Below are 19,920 nucleotides of genomic sequence, written 5' to 3' on the forward strand. Positions count from 1 at the left end.
TACTATGTTTACATTTGACGTATTTCTTATCTTATGTGCAATGTCTTGTTTGTCACATATTACGACAGCTTCTTGATAATGCCAAAAATATTACAATACAATAAGCAAACAAATCAGTGGTGAAAGCAGATTATTACATATGGATCTGACATTGAAATAAACTATTATCTGATTGTACATGTTATACACGTGACCAATATCCATGCTTGTTTGTTTATTGTTAACTATTAGGTAATCAGTAAAGTACGGTTTCAATACACGACAATTCATTTACAGCCATGTGTTCACCTCATAATAGACAGACATAGAAAAAAATGACGAATAAACTATATGATGTCATTAAAATTATGAAATTATGCACAGAAGACTAAGTTTATAAAAAATACATGCATTGGTTCAATAATTGGATAAACATTATTTTTCACCAGTCACTCGTTTCATATGACTTTAAGACACGGAGCATACATCATATTTGAAAACAATAAAATTGATTTTTTTCTTCAGATATGATAATTGGGGTTGTTGTATCAATAATCGTGGTAATATTGATAATAGTTGGGATATTTTTCATGATAAGAAGGTAAGACTTTTTGTGAATAAGACCTGATTAGATTGCCACACAATTATTACCAACTTCCGTATTAATTAAACTCAAGTATGCAATACTTCAGAATAATAAAGGTTGTAAACTTACTGAAATTATTATGCATACACATAACAATCGTTTTTCGAAAAAAAAAAAACACATATCGTACGTGCAAAAATATAAACATATTAAACATTTCACGGATTTAATAATGAAAGAACATATTATCTGAAAAAGTAAAAATCGTGGTTTAGAAACCTCTTATGTCAGTTCACCTTTCCTATATTGCCTACAAAATTAGGAATCTAACTATGTTATTTGATGTATTTTATAACAATAACAAATAAATTAATATAGAATTGTGTAAGTAATAGTTCAACTTACTATGTTTACATTTGACGTATTTCTTATCTTATGTGCAATGTCTTGTTTGTCACATATTACGACAGCTTCTTGATAATGCCAAAAATATTACAATACAATAAGCAAACAAATCAGTGGTGAAAGCAGATTATTACATATGGATCTGACATTGAAATAAACTATTATCTGATTGTACATGTTATACACGGAGACACGGAGCATACATCATATTTGAAAACAATAAAATTGATTTTTTTCTTCAGATATGATAATTGGGGTTGTTGTATCAATAATCGTGGTAATATTGATAATAGTTGGGATATTTTTCATGATAAGAAGGTAAGACTTTTTGTGAATAAGACCTGATTAGATTGCCACACAATTATTACCAACTTCCGTATTAATTAAACTCAAGTATGCAATACTTCAGAATAATAAAGGTTGTAAACTTACTGAAATTATTATGCATACACATAACAATCGTTTTTCGAAAAAAAAACACATATCGTACGTGCAAAAATATAAACATATTAAACATTTCACGGATTTAATAATGAAAGAACATATTATCTGAAAAAGTAAAAATCGTGGTAAGTTTCAACGCATGTAATTTGTCAGTTCTTTTGTTTTTATTGTTTTTTTGGTGCGTTATTCATTTGTTAATGTGTTTTTTTTTCAAACTTTACATTACGAAGGTACCCGGTGAAGTTTATTTTAAGAAAAACGTGTCATGGTCACGTGTCCATATAAAACGCTTTATTAAGTAACACTACTAATACTATCTCGATAATGTTAATAATTTATTTGAAATCATGTTTTTTTTTTCTAAATCCTTAAGTTATTTGTTGTGTACTATTGATGGACATATTTCTATTGAATAATCATAATACGGTGTTAGGTCAATAATGCCTTGCATACTAATTAAGAATGTATTTAAGATTGGTTTACCTGTTTCAGTCTTGTTATTGTTATTATAGAATACGTTCAAGGAACCTGTCACCGTTGAGTACAATTGTTAAAGATGAGCCCAGCACAAGAAGAATGGATAGTAGTACAGTTACTGCCGCCTATGAACAGTTAAATAAGACAGATAAAGATAAAAGTACACATTGTCAATCTTATGATCAATTGCAGTCTGTAAATGTAGCAGGCGCTGCCATCAAAACCAACACAAGAATTTCAATAGAAGAAGAAAGCAAATACGAATCAATCGAAGAACCAATTGAAAAAGATAGTAATGCATTAACTGCGGAATACGAACAGTTAGAACAAACTGCAATAGTGAAAACCACAAACGTGTATGATCCATTGCATTATACACGCGTAAAAGATGATCCGACTAACGCACGATCCAACAACAGTGTTTCAAGAGAAAAACATAGAAAATATGAAACAAGCCAAACCGAAAACAAAACGAATACAAACGAAGTTCCTTTAGAATATGAACAACTAGATATTACAAAAACAGACGCAAGAACAAAAACGTATGATCAATTGCATGTTACACACTGCAAAAAATGATCAATTAACGACCGCCCAAAATTCATAGATTCAGGGGTAGAACATGCAAATATTGAATCAATCAAAGATACAAAAAAAAAGAATTTTATTCGAGAATAGCTTTTTTTTTAATACGAACAATTAGATATTACAGAAAAAGATAAAAGCACCAAAACGTATGATCAGTTGCATTTTAAGCATTTAGGAGTCACTGAGTCGACTGACGAACACTGTAACAATACAATACCAAAAGAAATACATTAACAATGTTAACCAATCGGGGATAAAAAAAAATAGATGGATATCAACAACTGTCGACTAACACAACTCCATGATCCAACAAAGGAAATTTGCAAACAATAATATGGTAACGCAAACAAATAATATTCAATATATAGATAATATATCAAATCAGTATATTTCAATGATTTTTATACACTGAATATCGTCAAAATTGCGGATTCAGGGACATAAGCATTATACTATCTATTGGCCAATAATTTAGCGGCATATCTTTATCTAAATAGTAATGAGTATAACCCAGACATGTTTGAGATAGTAAGGACGCATTAGATAATATATAAATGTTGTGAATAAAGAACGTAAATGTGTGATCCATGTATGTGTTTGACTGTTAAGTATTATACCTGTACTTTTAGCTTCATTTCAAATTCAGCATTCAACAAATTGTAGTACGCACGAAATACTTTAAACGTTTGAATATACTATTACCATGTTAAATAATCTTGAATAATATTGTTCTGCTTATTGACTGTAACGCTGATTTCTTAATTATTACCGCTGACAAGTCTGTTATATACATAAAAAAAATGGCGGACGGCTTCATTAATTTGTTTTTCTTACTCTGTGCAACTTACATAATATTCGATTTAAAACACTGTTAATGTTGTACGGATAAAAAGTTGTTAGTTACTACTTCCATAATGCACATATTTCTCATTTTGTAACGTTGTGGCTTACTGTATCCACACTATTATTCTGCATTTACGTAAATGATAGTTGATTTAAACAATAGAAATGTATTATCAAATCGAAAAAACTGTCGTTTCCGTAGCAATAGTAGTAAGACGCTGTGTTGTATTGAGTTGCATATCAGTTATTTAACAGTTAAGTATTTTATTAACGTAAATAGTGTTTAATGTATACATAGTGTCAATGGAACTTACCAATAACCTTCCAACAAATCCAATATGCTCACAAATTTTTCTTGACCAATGTTGCCAATACAATCGTCTATCCTTGGAATCGGATAGGAATCAGATTTTGAAACTGAATTTGCTTTTCTGAAATCAGTCACGAAACGAAAGATTTTACATGGTTTTGGCACAAGGAGACAAGGAGAGCTCCATTCACTGCACTCGGCTCAATAATATCATTTTCAAGCATATGTTTAATTTCTTTTCTCATAACTTCAAGTTTGAGTGGATTGAGCATCATGACAAACAGCAGTGGTTTTATTTGGCACATCTGGAAAAAGATTTTTAAAAGAAAATACCAAAGCTTTTATTTCTTCTGTACAATCAAAAGACAGATGTGCAAGTTTTGAATCTAAATTTGACAAAATTTCTGAATTTTTCAATCTAACTGTCTCTTCCATAGTTTTAGAACTAAAAGGTGGTTCAATTACTTCTGACTAGTCATGATTGTTCTCATCTTTAGCCATGCCTCAAGTGGAAACTGGTTTATTCTCACATTCATTAGCACGCTAAAAATACGAATTTAACATATTAATATGCCACACTCTATTTTGTTTGCGTCGACCTGGAGTTTTTATAATATAATTCAAATCATTGATTTTACTCTCTATTGTATAAGGGCCACAATATTTAGCCTGTAAAGGATGTCCAGGGACTGGCAAAAATACAAGTATCTTATCACCAGCCTCAAAAACTCTCTCCCTGGCATCTTTATCCTACCATAGTTTCATCTTGTTCTATACATTTCTTAAGCTTTTCTGAGCAATTTGACAAGCAGTATACATTTTTTCTTTAAATATAGATACATAGTCGAAAAGGTTCAAGTCAGTATGTTCCGTAAGCCACTTTTCCTTTATCAATTTTAACGGTCCCCTTACAGTATGACCAAATACCAACTCAAAGGGACTAAAACCAAGGGATTCTTGAACAGCCTCTCGCACCGCAAAACGTAGAAAGTGAACTCCATCATCCTAGTCTCTGTCAAACTGAAAACAAAAAGTTTTTATCATGTTCCTCAATGTTTGATGGAAACGTTCTAAGGCACCTTGAGATTCTGGATGGTACGCACTTGATCTATACTGAGCAATCCCTTACTGGCACACGACTTGCAAAAATAAACCTCACATGAAATTTGATCCCTGGTCGGACTGTATAGACTTAGGAAGTCCTACTAACGTAAACAATTTGATAAGAGCTTTGACAATAGTAGGTGTCTTGATATTTCTTAGTGGAATAGCCTCAGGAAAGCGAATAGATGTTCACATGATCGTCAATAAATACGCATTTCTAGTCTTGGTCTAAGGTAAAGGTCCAACGCAGTCAATTGGAACTCTGGTGAAAGGTTCGTCAAAGCCTGGAATAGGCAGAAGTGGTGCAGGTGGTATTTTCTGGTTAGGCTTACCAACAACCTGGCATATATGGCATAACTTGCAGTATTCTGCGACATCATTTCTAAGTCTTGGCCAGTAGAAATGCTGCAAGATCTTAAGTCAAGTCTTCCTTATACCTAAGTGTCCAGCCAAGGGGGTGTCATGGGCAAGACCAATAATTTCTTGCCTATAAACTTTAGGCACCACCACTTGGTATACCACTCTCCATTCCATCTTCTGGAGTAGCATAAGGATGCCTCCACTTCCTCATTAAACTGCCGTCTTGATGGTAATAGCATTTAGTCACTTTGTCTGCTTCTTCCTGCGGTTGAGCCCTCTGGCTTAGCTGAAGAACCTCGGGTTTTTTTTTTGTTCTTCGAATAAATTCCTTCGGTCTAATGAATGACTGTTTACGTCTGACCATGGCATAATAACATTCTTGTTGACACTAGGTGGTATTATTAGGGCCTTTTCTGAGCTAACAGGACCTTCAATGTCGGCTAGGAAATTGTCAGAAAGGTCCATGTAATAAAACTCATCTTCTTGCAAATCCTCATGTTGTTGCTTTCTAGTCATCGCCCTAGAAACAACACAAGCTGGAGATAATTCAGCATCATCTTCAGGTGATTTAACATCCATCACCGGTTCACTATTAACAATTGGTTCAGCAACCACTTTGTTTCTATCTAGATAATTTCCTAGCAATAATGTAGCAACCTCAACAGGGAGATTAGGACGACAACCCACAATAACTGGTCCAGTAATCAAATCTGACTTCAGATAAATACGATGGAGAGGAACATCTATACAACCTAACTAGACACCTTGTAACAAAACGGAGACACCAACAGAAGTCTTCTCGGACAAAGGCAACACACCTTCTAACAATAAAGACTGAGAAGTTCCAGTGTACCGTAAAATCTTAATAGGCTGACACTTGAATCATCAACAATAGAAACAAACCCATCATACATAAAGGGTTTATATTCCTCCATGTTGTCATAAAAACTTGACTAAAAAGCCTGACTCGCAGGACATTCAATCGTCCTGGTAACAAAAGGTGTCGTACAAGCACTGGACTTCTACTTATTATCTTTTTCATTCTTCCTCTGCAGTCTAAACATTCAGCCATCAGGTGGCTATTCTTCTTACAATAATCACAAGTCAGTGACTTCTTCTTAAAAGTATAAAATTTTGGACTAGACATATTATAATTGGACTGACCCTTATTCTGTGCAACAGGTTTACGATCAGTACGCTCAGTGCTTTGATTTTTGTAATTTCCACTGGAAGTATTAACATTTTGACCCTTGAAACTTCTCTTCTCTGAAAAAGTATAATTATCTGAAATAAGAGCTACTTATTGACTGTTTTTTTTCACAAAATCTGGGAACCATACGTATATTTTTTGCTGCATCAAAATATTCTGATTTCGACTGGACTTTAGTGTTGCTTTCATCTTTTACCATTTCAATTTTCATTTTCTCCATCTGTAGCCTTTCCCTCATTTCAAGTTCTGCCTGTTTTAAAGTTCATTTTGTTTTTCCTTTGATTTCTCCTTTTCTAGCCTTTCTCTCATCTCCGGTTCTTTTGATTTAAATTCATCTTATTTTTCTTTTTTATCCATTTCTAATCTTTCCTTCATTTCAAGTTCTTTTATTTTCTCCGTTTCCTTCATCGTGTTCATTTCCAGTTCTTTTAATTTAAGTTCATGTTCTAATTCAAGTTGTTTTAATGTAAAGGCAACAGCATTTTCCACACTTAAGGTCAAGAGCCTCTTCACCTAAAATTTCTGCCTCAACCAATTTGTCCAGTGCAATTTTGTTTATAATTTGTTTTCTCATATATACTTTAGAATCTAATTTCAGATATTTAACAAGCAACACTAATTCCTCTTTCTTTAAATTATCAAAACTCTCCAGGTCTGGCGTTTTTAAAAATTTACCGGCATCAAATGCCATTTTGTAGAATTTTGTTGGCTAGTTATGATAAAAATACTGAAAATTTTTTAATAAGATATTTACGTTAATCCAGGAGGAGCCCCCAATTTTTGTTACAGTCAGAAATCAACTTTAAATTGTAGCCAACAAAAGACACAAATCGATAATGATATTTAACAAGATTTGTTATACAAAAGATTACAAAAAGTATTACACAAATATTACTGGCAACTTCAATAATATACAAAACACGTACACATTTCACCTGCCAATCTTCTTTTTGTCAAATGTTATTACAATCTTAAGCGTACACACAGAATGTAGCCGGGTTATACATGTTAGTGGGATCCCAACCATCCCCTTACTGTGTTTCAAAGATTTATAATGATATATAATCAACCATGATAAACGTGTTTGTTTTGTCATAGAGTTATGATATTTTAGTAATGATAAAATCTAAAGAAAACCGAAAAGATAACACCAGTGCATTATAACCTACCTGCCACTCAAGTCTTAGTTTTCAATGATTTTTTCTTAATTGTTTATAATTATTCATCTTTTCTTTTAATCACGGTTTTATGTTAGCTTTTTGCAACCCCCAAACCCCCACCCCTTCCGCTCGTTTGTATCCTCTACAAATTACTAACACGTTAGCCTTCCTACACTTTATCCCTAATCAATAACTCATGAACGATGAACAGTGGGTTTTTTAACCGAGAATGACATTTTTAATGTTTTAAATAAAAATCTACTAAAACAGGAAGTTGTAATGAATGTATATGGGCATTTATCCACGTATTAGTTAATAGATTGTGCTTTGGTTTTCTAATTTAAACAAAAAGTGGGAAGTTCTTCCGTGTGTCGTTCAGATAGGTTTGCAACGTTTTTTTTCTCCATTTTTACAATCGACGTTTTCTATAGATTTTTATAATAACGAGGGGCACATGTCACCTAATTCATTACAGTTTATGAATGTTTTATACTTTCAAATTTGTTTAATTTGAATAAGTTTTATTGTATATTAGGGTCCTCGATGGCCGAGTGGTCTAAGTAGGTACTACTGTAATCATTAGCCAGTCACCACTAAGGTTGTGAGTTCAAACCTCGGTCGAGCCGGTACACTCGACTCCAATCTTAATTGACTAGGATTGTCCGTTTTTCTATCAAAAGTCGGTGGTTTTCTCTGGGCACTTTGGCTTCCTCCACGAAACAGCCAAAAAGCGGTGCTTAAAGCGGCGTTAAAACACCAAATAAATCAAAAATTCATATTGTATTACTACTCCAAGTCTAGTCCTTAAAAGAGTATTTAAAAACATTTGATGAAAAATTGAAATAACCACACTAAAAATAAAAAAAGATTTGATGTATATGTTGACATAAAATCCTACAAATAACTAGTTGTCCAATCGGATAATACAAGTTTGACAATCATCGACTATCGATCAGTCGGTTGGTTCTACAGCCACCGATGTATTATTGCACTACATTGGAACAATAATAGTGGAGCGGCGAATGTTAAAAAAGTCGCTTAGTTAACGAGTTTAAATTACCTAAATACCTCATGGGATTTTAATGGCTTAAAATGTCTATCGATTATTCAACTTCTGAAAAATGTTTGTCGTCAAAATCAAATGTGGTACAGATGACGTTAAAAATAGCCTTAACTGACGTTACCCAACTTGCATCGTATACCCCACTGCTGATTCGGTACTCATATTTCATATCAAACACGTTCTAAAAAATAATTTGTGAACGAAATTGGTAAATATAGTTATTCTTGAACGTCATAAAATTTAAGAGCATTTTCAAATAGTCCTATATGGAAAGCACAATGCATCTGAAAATGGTTGAAAATAACACTGAAAAATCATCGTTTTTCACCTAGCATTATTTGCACGTGCAGTATAGGTGTATTTTAAAGGCACAACAATAAAGCCGCCGTATAATACTACAATCGACTCGATTTACTTTTTGCAGTTAATTTCTTAAAAGATAAATATTTGGCTAAATATCTGCTTTTTATCGAGATTTAAGTCCGAATATTTGTCACAAATTTACCGACATTGTTGTGGTTTCTATTTATAGTCCAACATTTAGCAATTTTTCGAAGGTTGATTGTAGTCGTTTTCAAGCATATTTCTTATTCATTTTGTAATTTCCGAAGCTTTGTGATTAATTTATATTGTTCGGTATTGTTGTGTATTAGTTTTTGTTGAATTCAACGGGAAAAGTGAATATTATTGTAGGGTTGGTTTGGTTTTCAGGTGTGTTTGATTTGTTTTTTATTTCATCAAATGGACAATTTATCAGTCTCATTAAAACTAGTCCCGCCGGATACTAAAAAAAGGAGAGTGAAAGTTGGTGTTGACAATTGCATTATCTGCAGTTCTGTTGATGATGAAAATTTAATAACATCAACGGAATCTGGAAGAAAAAGCCTGATAAATGCTGCAGCAAAGTGACGTGATGATTTGTTCAGTTTTTTTAATGAATTCTGCAATGAAATATCTAGTGAATTACCCGTATTTAGGTGCCATAGGTCATGTTTTAAAAGCTACACAAGTAAACATAATTTAGAATCAGTACCATGTTCTTCAGCTGAAAAGGAAACACCAGATATAAATTACGATTTATCTAATTCTTTGGTGCCTGGAAAAAATGATCACCCTCTTAATACATCAAAGTGTATTATTTGCAGCAAAATGTCACATAAAAGGGTGAAAACATTACATACCATTTCATCTGCGGTACGGTTAGCCAATCTTAAAGATGCTGCTGTTAGAGCATGCGACGCTGAAATAAATCGAATAGAGAAAGAGAATTTTCTCAATAAAGCAGTGTATCATGCAGCATGTCTGACTACATACTTGGCATATAGACCAAAATCAACTGATAAATCAGCGTATGATTTGGCATTTGAAAAAGTGGTTGAAATTATAGACAGAGACCTCATTTGTGACAAAAGGTCTCTTTTATTGTCATCACTCATGACAATGTACCAGTCTTTTTTACCTGATAAAATAAGACCTACTGTAATTCCTCCAAGCTTAAGGCATTTCTACCCAATGCTTAAAAATACAAAAGAATTATGGGTTCAAACTGGTTCAATAGGTAGCTTGAATGATAATAGACGTTTTATACCAGTTCACGACATTGTTTCGTCCATTGATCCAGTTGTCACCGGTATTCTGCCGGTCATGCTCTGGGTGGGTGTGATTCCACTTCAATTTTTTTTTGGAATCGGTAAAAAGTCGGTATTCAACCTCCTGAGAACAAAACCAAGCCGTTTCAATAATCTTGTAGCCTTAACACACGATGATGTTGATAGTGCGGTAGTTTCTGCTAGGGAGCTTGTTGCTGCTTTATAAGACTCAAAGTACAAATTTTAGAAATAGCACAACGATTTAAATTTGCTGAGACATCAGTTGGCTATCAATAAAGATAAAAGTCTTATAAAGCTTCCGCCAAGTGAATCCGTATTTAAGCAACACGTACTGCGTGCAATGTGGCAAAGCAAAGTTTGGGTGTCGGCAAATTTGGCCGACCTGAATAATGGATCCCCATGTGCTTTCGGTTGGAAAACTGCACAAAATGACAAGTTAGAGCCAGTTTTCTTTGAGGGACAAATGGCATCAGATTTTCTACAAGATCTTATTTGTTCGTGTAAGGGGAAAAACGCATGTCAGGAAGCATGTGTTTGCAAGGAGCAGGGTCTTCCTTGCACTGATTTATGTTTTTGCCAAAATGTAGGAAGTTGTAATAATGTCCAGTCAGTATCCGCTGACATAGCGGATGACACAGATGAAATATCATAAAAATAGTTCTTGTTACAATATTTGATAGCTTTATTTTGGTTTGCTATGTTTTTTTCCACGTTTCATTTTTTATGAAATTAAACTCATTATAGATACTAGTACCAAAACGTTCATGTCTTAATGTTTGAATAATTTCTTCAAAATGCTTGCTCTCATTGTGTAGTTTACCACTCCAATAACTATATTATATCAAAAAGTATCATGTATTGAGAAAGTTCATTTAAGGAAAACTCAGTGACATGTCTAATCCTTGAAAACTGAAAAGAAATTTAGCACGGCTGCAAATTTTTATTGTTTGATTTATAAACTATGCATTTTGAATACTCTTTTAAAAACTTTTATCATAAAGTGATCAAGAAATGCTATTTGTCGAGGTGAAATATTAAGGTTATTATGCTACTGGTTTTTATTAGGCTTTAAAATTTGTATATCACGGACTACCTTCAAAAAGTTAAATATAACGTTGTTTTGACGTCAAGTCCAAATAAAAAAAAACAAAGGACAAGGTACGATAAGCTATTGCAACTGGCCCCCTATTTTCGTTGAAATTAGAATGCATAATATCCAAGAAACACGGCTATTTCTGAAGAGAATAGTGTCTCATCTAACAAAAAATCAATATAACTTTTCTTTTTCCGTGTGAAAAAAATATTAAATACCTCTCTCTTTCTAATGAAAAACGTAAATTTTATGAAATTCCGAAGTTTTTCCGTCCGTTTTAGCAATTTTAAACTATGAGCGGACGCGAGTACCACGAAGATATTTCAATGTGTTGTTTGTTTTAAGGAAATAATTCACTGTTTTAAATATATTCGTGGTACTCGCGTCCGCTCATGTTCAAAATTTAAAATTTCTACACTGAAAATTCCTTGTTTTTACGGAAACGCCGATAATATGTGAACCAAGGTCCGGAACGATCTTGCATTTCCGAATCTGCTCGAGTATCTTATTTTAACTCAGGTGATCATGATTGAGTTACAAAACTTCAATCCCAGAAAGGAAAAAAACTTTTTCGTTCTTTATCATGTTTACAGCTTTTTCTAAAGTCGGGCAACGTAAAGGAACATGTGATTTTGCATCATTTCTTTTAAAGTGACAGTGGCAATGTTGTCAAAGAACAACCAGCAAACTGTACATTCAACAATACTAAATGAATAAAGATCCTACCAAATTATAACCCTTTTTATCCGTGTACATAGTACGTAAATGGCAAATGGAAATTTAAATCGATTTTACGTGGAAACAAAATTAGAACCGAGATTACCTCCCCTGTCAATGGATTATACAGGACATTATTTGAAATTTTTTTTTTAAATGATTTTAAAGAAACAAAAATCTTAACTCGTTAAATTAATTATAAATATTCTAAATATATAACATGTATTAAAAAGAAATACTGCAAAGTTTAGATATAATTTTGAAACTTTTATTAAGTGTATGCAAATATTGTAAACCTTTGAAAAAATACAAAGTCAAATATGATACTATATAATAATCTCAACAAAATTTCACTTTCAAAATCCGAAGAGACATTACAGATGCATCCTTAATTTTTTAAAACGAAAATCCATGTGTCTACTCTCGTATATAAGCTGATCAGACAGCTGTTACTTGCTAAAAGCTGACATTACAACATGATAAAAGTTTCAGTTAAAAAAATATAATACTATCATTTCTGTGACTATTTTATTTTATTTTATTTCTTTTCACTTTTTCTTTTTTAGAATCTTTTCTCTAATATAAAATAAAAGGAGAAGCTGCTATGTGTGCGACTTGTTAATCGATAAAAGGATAACCTAACTAATTTTTGTAAAAGAAATAAATTGTCTTTTTGACACATTCCCTATCCAGTCCATTCCAATTTTAGACAATGTATATTAAACTTGTATTTTGTGTATCTTCTCAAGGGATGCAGAAAATATTTTTCCTTACTCAAGAGAAGCACACCTTGTACCTGTTAGATAATGAGGAACAAACAGATTCAGTGTCTCTTTGTTTTTGAAATGTACAAGTACCCGGCCACGTCCACTTATTTGTATTTTTATTGATCTTAGCCTTATTTTAACTGATTTTTATAGTTTGTTCTTATGTTTTACTGTTACACCAATGTCTTAGGTTAGGACGAGGTTTCAGTTCCCGCTAACATGTTAAACCTGCCACTTTCTCTATGTATGTGCCTGTACCAAATCAGGAGCATGGAGTCAGTTAAAAAAAAACATACGAGTAAGATTGATCGTGAGTCATGAACAATTCAGTATACTTACGATCATTCTTAGTCGTAAGTTTTTTTGTGAAACCGACTCCTGTAATTTAGTGGTTATCGTTTGCTTATGTGCTACATATTTGTTTTTGGTTAATTTTTGTCTGCATAGATTAGGCCGTTGGTTATCTCATTTGAATCGTTTGACATTGTTATTTCGGGGCCTTTTATGTCTGACAATTCGATACAGGCTTTGCTCATGTTGAAGGCCGTACGGTTGTTAATTTCTTGGTCTTTTGAGTGGAGAGTTGTCCCATTGTCAACCATACCACATCTTCCTATTTATAATAAATGCATGGAACAAAATGACTAAAACCACTAGACTCCGATCATTTTCCGGATTGCCTAAAGAAAGATATGTTATTATTCTATTTTTTCATGATATACTCATCTTTTGTCTTAGTTTAAAGATAAAACTGTAAAAGACCCCAAGTCATCGCCCCCCCCCCCCCATCCTCACGGTCCCAGTTGAAAAATATCCATATGTAGATCAATTTAACAATCACAGTGTACAGTATGCACCAATTTACTCAATGTTCTAAATAATAATATGAATGGTACTACTTTTTACTTCATAAAATTTATTTTATAACTAAAAGGTTTAAAAAAAAATGGACGTTCATGTAAATTTTGAAAGTCAGCAGCCAAGTTTACACATAAAAATTTCTACTCTTATAATTCTCAACTATTTTTTTGTGCTCCACGTATGTAGTAAAGAGCATGCATACGTCCTCTCAGAACCGGGGCGAGCATTAAGTTGTTCCCTTGTCCGTCTATAAATACGTACATACATTGTAGGTCCGTCCGTCTGTACGTCCCAAAATTGTTTCCGATCTCTAGTCTAACTTTAGTTTGCCTCAACCAAATGTTAAGAAACTTAATATACACAATGCTTATCACCACAAAACACAGGTCAAGTTTGATTTTGCTGGCATCACTAGATACTAGAGTTATGCTCCTTAATAAAAGGAAAAAATGCTGAATTTTTGTTTCTGTTTTCCAACTTTAGTTTGTCTCTACCAAATGATATAAAACTTATACACACTGTTTATTACCACAAAACACAGATAGAGTTTGAATGTTGATGGCGCCACTTTTCCAGTTCAAGAGTTATGCCCCTGTACTAAAAGCAAAATTGCTGAATTGTTCGTTTCCATTCTCTAACTTTAGTTTGCTTCAACCAAATGTTATGAAACTTATAAACAATGCTTATTACCACAAAACACAGACACAGTATGAATTTTGGGTATTTCTTTTTTTCTGTTCAAGGGTTATGCTCCTTTACAAATGAAAAACATGCTGATATGTTGTTTCCGATCTCTAACTTGAGTTTGTCTCAATTCAATGTTATGAAATGCATATATACAATGATTATTGCCACAAAACTCAGTTTCAGTTTTCAAATTTTAGTAGAGTCACTTTTAAAGTTCTTGCGATATATTTCTGTATAACTTTATATGTTAGCGGGGGAATCAACTGAGTCCCTATGCCAATGGACACATTCTCCATTTATTTAAGTTAAATTATTCAATCTTTGGGCGAAGAAAAAAAAAGGAAATTAATTGAAACCTTATAGTTATAAATAACATTGTCTATTCATCAGATCATGCACAATTGATTTTGTTTTGAAAATAATAATAGAGAAAAAAATAAACATTGTGAAAACAGGGGGTACATGTCATAAGGCTGTTGTTAGCCGCAAAGAATATTAGATTATTATACAGTATGCAAAACTAAAAAAAATATGTATCTGCTGTCTCTCTCTTATATGAAAATACATACTTAGATATGCATAAAAATTATTTTACCTGATTTGCGATGGTTGCTAAGCAATATATTATATCATGAATATGTTTCTGTGTAACCATGGAAATACTGAATTAAGAATTATATTAGAATTGCACATCTGCACGAAAGGTACTCATAAATATCCTTTAGTTCCAAGTTTCAAGCTTAAAAATTACACTCAGTGATACTAAACATCTTTTTAAATGTTCTTCAACTGAACTTACTATGCGTTGCTAAGGAAAACTCGGGTTGATTTGACAGATTATATAGATACAAAATCTAATTTTTTCATGCAAACATTGTTTCTTTATATATCAATATAGGAGGTGACTTAATATGAGTTGTATGAAAACATTTGAATTTTTCATATTTTTTATGGATAAAATTGGATAAAAAAGTACTTTTGTGTGGTCACTAGGCAACATTGTGGTTGCTAGGTTACTATTAAGAACTTTTTAAAATGATAGACCCAACAATAGTAAATATTCAAGTGTTTGGTAACACATTACCTTTCATTTTAATAGATTCAGAAGTCTTTTCCTTGGGCAATTGCAATAAAGATGGATATTATAGTTCGTTTTATAAAACCCGTTGCTAGGCAACTAAATAATCACATAAACACAAAATGTTCAACATTTTTTGAAGTCACTATGCATAGACAAATGATGGATTGAATATGAAGTCATTTGAAGAGGGGGCCAAAAATGCCCCTTATCATACCTTGTCCTTTGTATGAACTAACACATTGATACATATTAATACTCATTTAATTTATTGAATAGATTATTAATTTTGAAAGTATCAATGGTATTGTTTCTCGAGATGAAAATATGAATATTTTAAGTGATGACCTTTGACCTTGATTTTCGGCATAATGGTACCAGTTTTCATATTGACGACACATATTTTCAAAAAGTACACGATTTCAGCTTTCCAATGAGCTATCAAAAATCCATGAGGTATTTAGGTAATTTAAATTTCTGAAATTGTCCTCTCCGCCGCTCCACTATAATAATATCTGGACAGCATTAAATTCATTGATTACTGTTAACATTCCGAAAGGAATATAATAGTGTTTAGTTCTAAAGGAACGATCGTACAGTTGAAATTAAGTGACTGAAGGACTTAAGAATAGTTTAACATTCCACATTAAAATGAATAGTCATGCAACGTGGCCTCAATTGGGCGACTATTTAGTTTTAATTTAGTTTACAACACGTACTAGCATAGGACATCCTTAACTTTGAATATACATTATACATATTCTATCACTTTTGTTATTCATTTTCAAGATGAATGTTTCAACTTGGTAGTTTATTCTCGAAAAAAAAAATATTTACCAAAAAAAAACAGTCTATAAGTATCTAGCAGAAATCACTGTGTGTTTGTTTTATTGAACAATCACTGCTTTGCAGGCTCTCTGATACGAAAAGAGCCTGTCCCGAACCGATTCGTTCGGAAAGCGAGAAAGTGACAGTGGATAGGCATTTACACAACAAACCGCCCCAGCCTGTAGTTTACCATGAAATTAAGTCAAAACCTTCAGTCAACATAATGGGAAGAAATATATCCTCAAACTGTTAACAATATTGGATACGATTATGCATAGTCTAATTGTACTCCAAAATGGCAAAATGTTAACCAAGTGGCGACCAGTTCCATTCAATCAAGCATGCAATCCAATCATTTGAATTATAACGCTGGTCAAAAAGGATATGAAATGTCGAAAGTACAAAATGTAACAAGAAATTGTTCTGAAGGTGTAATGGTCAAAATTATTGTTTGGCAAAATCAATTTCAAATAACAAAGAAGAAGAAGCCGATCCGTATGCCTTTAATATATACTATGATTATCTAGATAGATCTAACAAGATAGAAGACCCGGTAACAAAAGTATACGATCAACTACCTACGATAGTAACTGATGACCCTACTTAAGACTACTCAAATATTTAGATTGTTTTAGACAATGCGTTTAAACCTTCAAGGAGGTCACTGTCTAAAACTGTAAACATTCTTAACATAGTAAGTTTTGAATTTGAAATTAATTATCAAAATAAAATTTGTGTTAATAGTAATCAAAGGTACCAGGATTATAATTTAGTACGTCAGACGCGCGTTTCGTCTACATAAGACTCATCAGTGACGCTCATATCAAAATATTTATCAAGCCAAACAAGTACGAAGATGAAGAGCATTGAGGATGTCAGTTTATTTTCAAATTAGACATTTGACTGTTCCGTTGGTGTCTTTTATCTCTTCTTTACCTAAAAAAACATTGAACGACAACATTTCTTCTTATGTGACGTTTAAATTTTCTGACGTCAAATGTAGAAAATGGTGGATTGAACCTGGTTTTATATCGCTAAACCTCTCACTTGTTTCTGACGTCAGACAGGCGAAGCAATGAATGTGTTTTTAATTTGATATATGCTTTTGTGCTTTTTTGTAAAATTGTTGCTTTCTGACGTCAGACAGGCGAAACAATGAATGTGTTTTTAATTTGATATATGCTTTTGTGCTTTTTTGTAAAATTGTTGCTTTAAGATCATGAAGATTGTAACACAGTGATGACTGATGTACCAATATTTTTGACTATTTTATTTATTATGTCTATTTTGTTCACGCATCGTTTTAAATATAACGGAATTTGACGAGACTGTCGTACAAGTGAGAGGTTTAGCGATATAAAACCAGGTTCAATCCACCATTTTCTACATTTGAAAATGCCTGTACCAATTCAGGAATATGACAGTTGTTGTCCATTCATGTGATATGTTTTGTCATTTGATTTTGCCATGTGTTTTGGGACTTTCCGATTGAATTTTCCTCGGAGTTCAGTATGTTTGTGATTTTACTTTTTTGCCTAAGTAAGCATACAATTGAGAATGGACATGGGTAATAAGTCAAAGATACAATAATCCGAACAAAGAGCAGACGACAGCAGAAGTCCACCAATGGGTCCTCAACACAGCATTAAAAGCCTCCAACCGGAGGTGGTGTTCAGCTGGCCCCTAAATTAAACTGTGTACTACAAATGTAGTTCAGTGAAAATGGAACACTAAACTCCAACACATATATATGAACTAAAAATTAAAAACAACAAACAAGACTAATAAAGCCTAAGGGCTCCTGATTTGGAACAAGCTAAAAAATGCCTCGGCGCTAAACTTATTTTGTGAGATCTCAACTCTCCTCATATCTCTAGCCAATGTAGATTAAAGAAACACATAGCAATACGCACATACATTTTTTACTGAAAATATATCAAATCGTAAGTCAATACTGTATGGTTTTTACACATAGATTTACGTGCTTAACTTTTGACAAATTAGAAAATAACTATAGGCTGTAATATACCTGCCAGGAATCAGTTAAAATATTACAAACTCACAACAAAACACTCATACACCACAGACAATCACACAAAATATTATAAAATCAACATCTTCTAATAAACAGTTTATGTACTTCCTAAGTACAATGCCGTATAATTGCATTATTGAAATACGAAACAAATGCAAAGAAGGGAGTATGATTCACGCACTCAAGTGATCGCAACTGTGGCTCATATGTTCTTGCTGCTATATGCCTAAACATTTTATCTCTTATGATGCACAAAGGTTTGATTTTGATAAGCTGAAACCTGTTTAAATTGTACATGTGGTAGCTTAGACAAAAGGCTGTCATATAATACAATTCATGTATGTATAATGAGTTAAAACATTTAGATTTGTTTCAAAATTGTTTTGCATATAAGCCTTCTTTACACGTGTATCACTGTGTAAGCCAGACGAGACTTTTATCTGTGATGTTTTGATAAAAAGGAAGGAGTCTTTTCCTTGGGGTTGAAACAACCCTTATTATTATGAAACCAATTATATAGGTTTCTATGAATACTCAACGCATTGGTAGCTTTGTGGCGATGAGGAAGGTGTTTTTCCACAAAGTCAACTTCGTGAACGGTATGATTTGTTTGTTGAAACTTTTTTAACTTTGTATTTATGATAATAAAATTAACGGTACCAATTTTGTTGCACCAGATGCGCATTTCGACAATACATGTCTCTTCAGTGATGCTCGTGGCCAAAATATTTGAAATCCAAAGCTTATATAAAAGATGAAGATGATAAATGTATTGCATCCGGGCATCATACAGTGGGTTTTATTTTGAAAATAAAATATCCTATGATGCAATTCTTTGATATTCGTTTTTTTTCATTTTTTGTTTAGTTTAATGAGTTAGAAGACCTGTTTCGTGTACTATTATATGGCGTTAGTATGTGAACGGGAAATGCACCTTAAAAGAAGATATTGAAAAATATTTACAAATCATTGTTAAGAAAGAAAGTCACCAGGTACCAAGCATTTTGTCAAAAATATGGAAAGTGTCAAAATCACTAATTTAGTTGAAAACCACTTTAAACGATTTGTATTGAGTCTTTTTAAAGAATTGGTAGTTCAGAGACCCCAATTTATTGTGTTGCTATGGAAACCGGTGAAGACTTAGACCTACAAAGTGTTATCAACACCCAATTCTCAGATTTCAATAAAAATATATAGTTTTATGTCGAAACTCAGTCCCATAAGTAATCTCAGTCTTTGGATATAATTTGCTTGATATTTAATATTGCTGATTTTAGCAAATAATAGTATATTTTTTTGATAATAAGCTTTTATTGATCTTTATTGGGTGCATAATCAGTCAAATTGTATCAATATAAGATTATCTGATATGCCAATCTACAACAACTTCAAGTCTAGAAAATTATTCAAACATTTTTAGGGGAATTCAATGTATATAAATAAAAAATAAAATTGACTGGCAAATCATGGACCATGTAAAAAAAAAAAAACATTCAATTTGGCAAATTATCCCATTTGGAGCCTCAGTAATTATCTCCCCTGGCGGAGTTTTCTCTTGAGAGACAAGAACACTACACTTGCTATACTGAATGTGAATGGATTGTTGGTGGGAATTTCACTTGGGATAGCAGACGACAGGCAGACAAGCATGAATAGCAGAGGATAAACTACAAATGGTAATTAGAAGAAGAACACATACATTTTACTTGTTAAAT

The 19,920-nt window shown here is 32.6% G+C and overlaps 1 long non-coding RNA gene across 1 annotated transcript; it reads left to right on the forward strand.

The window, feature by feature from the left end:
• The first annotated feature begins 1,204 nt into the window (after nucleotides 1-1,204).
• On the forward strand, nucleotides 1,205-3,295 carry LOC143055524 (uncharacterized). The gene is made up of 2 exons (XR_012972069.1): nucleotides 1,205-1,288; nucleotides 1,927-3,295. It is a non-coding gene; the product is annotated as an uncharacterized LOC143055524 (long non-coding RNA).
• The last annotated feature ends 16,625 nt before the right edge of the window (nucleotides 3,296-19,920 follow it).

The sequence above is a fragment of the Mytilus galloprovincialis genome, chromosome 12, assembly GCF_965363235.1.
Source record: "Mytilus galloprovincialis chromosome 12, xbMytGall1.hap1.1, whole genome shotgun sequence".
NCBI lineage: Eukaryota > Metazoa > Mollusca > Bivalvia > Mytilida > Mytilidae > Mytilus > Mytilus galloprovincialis.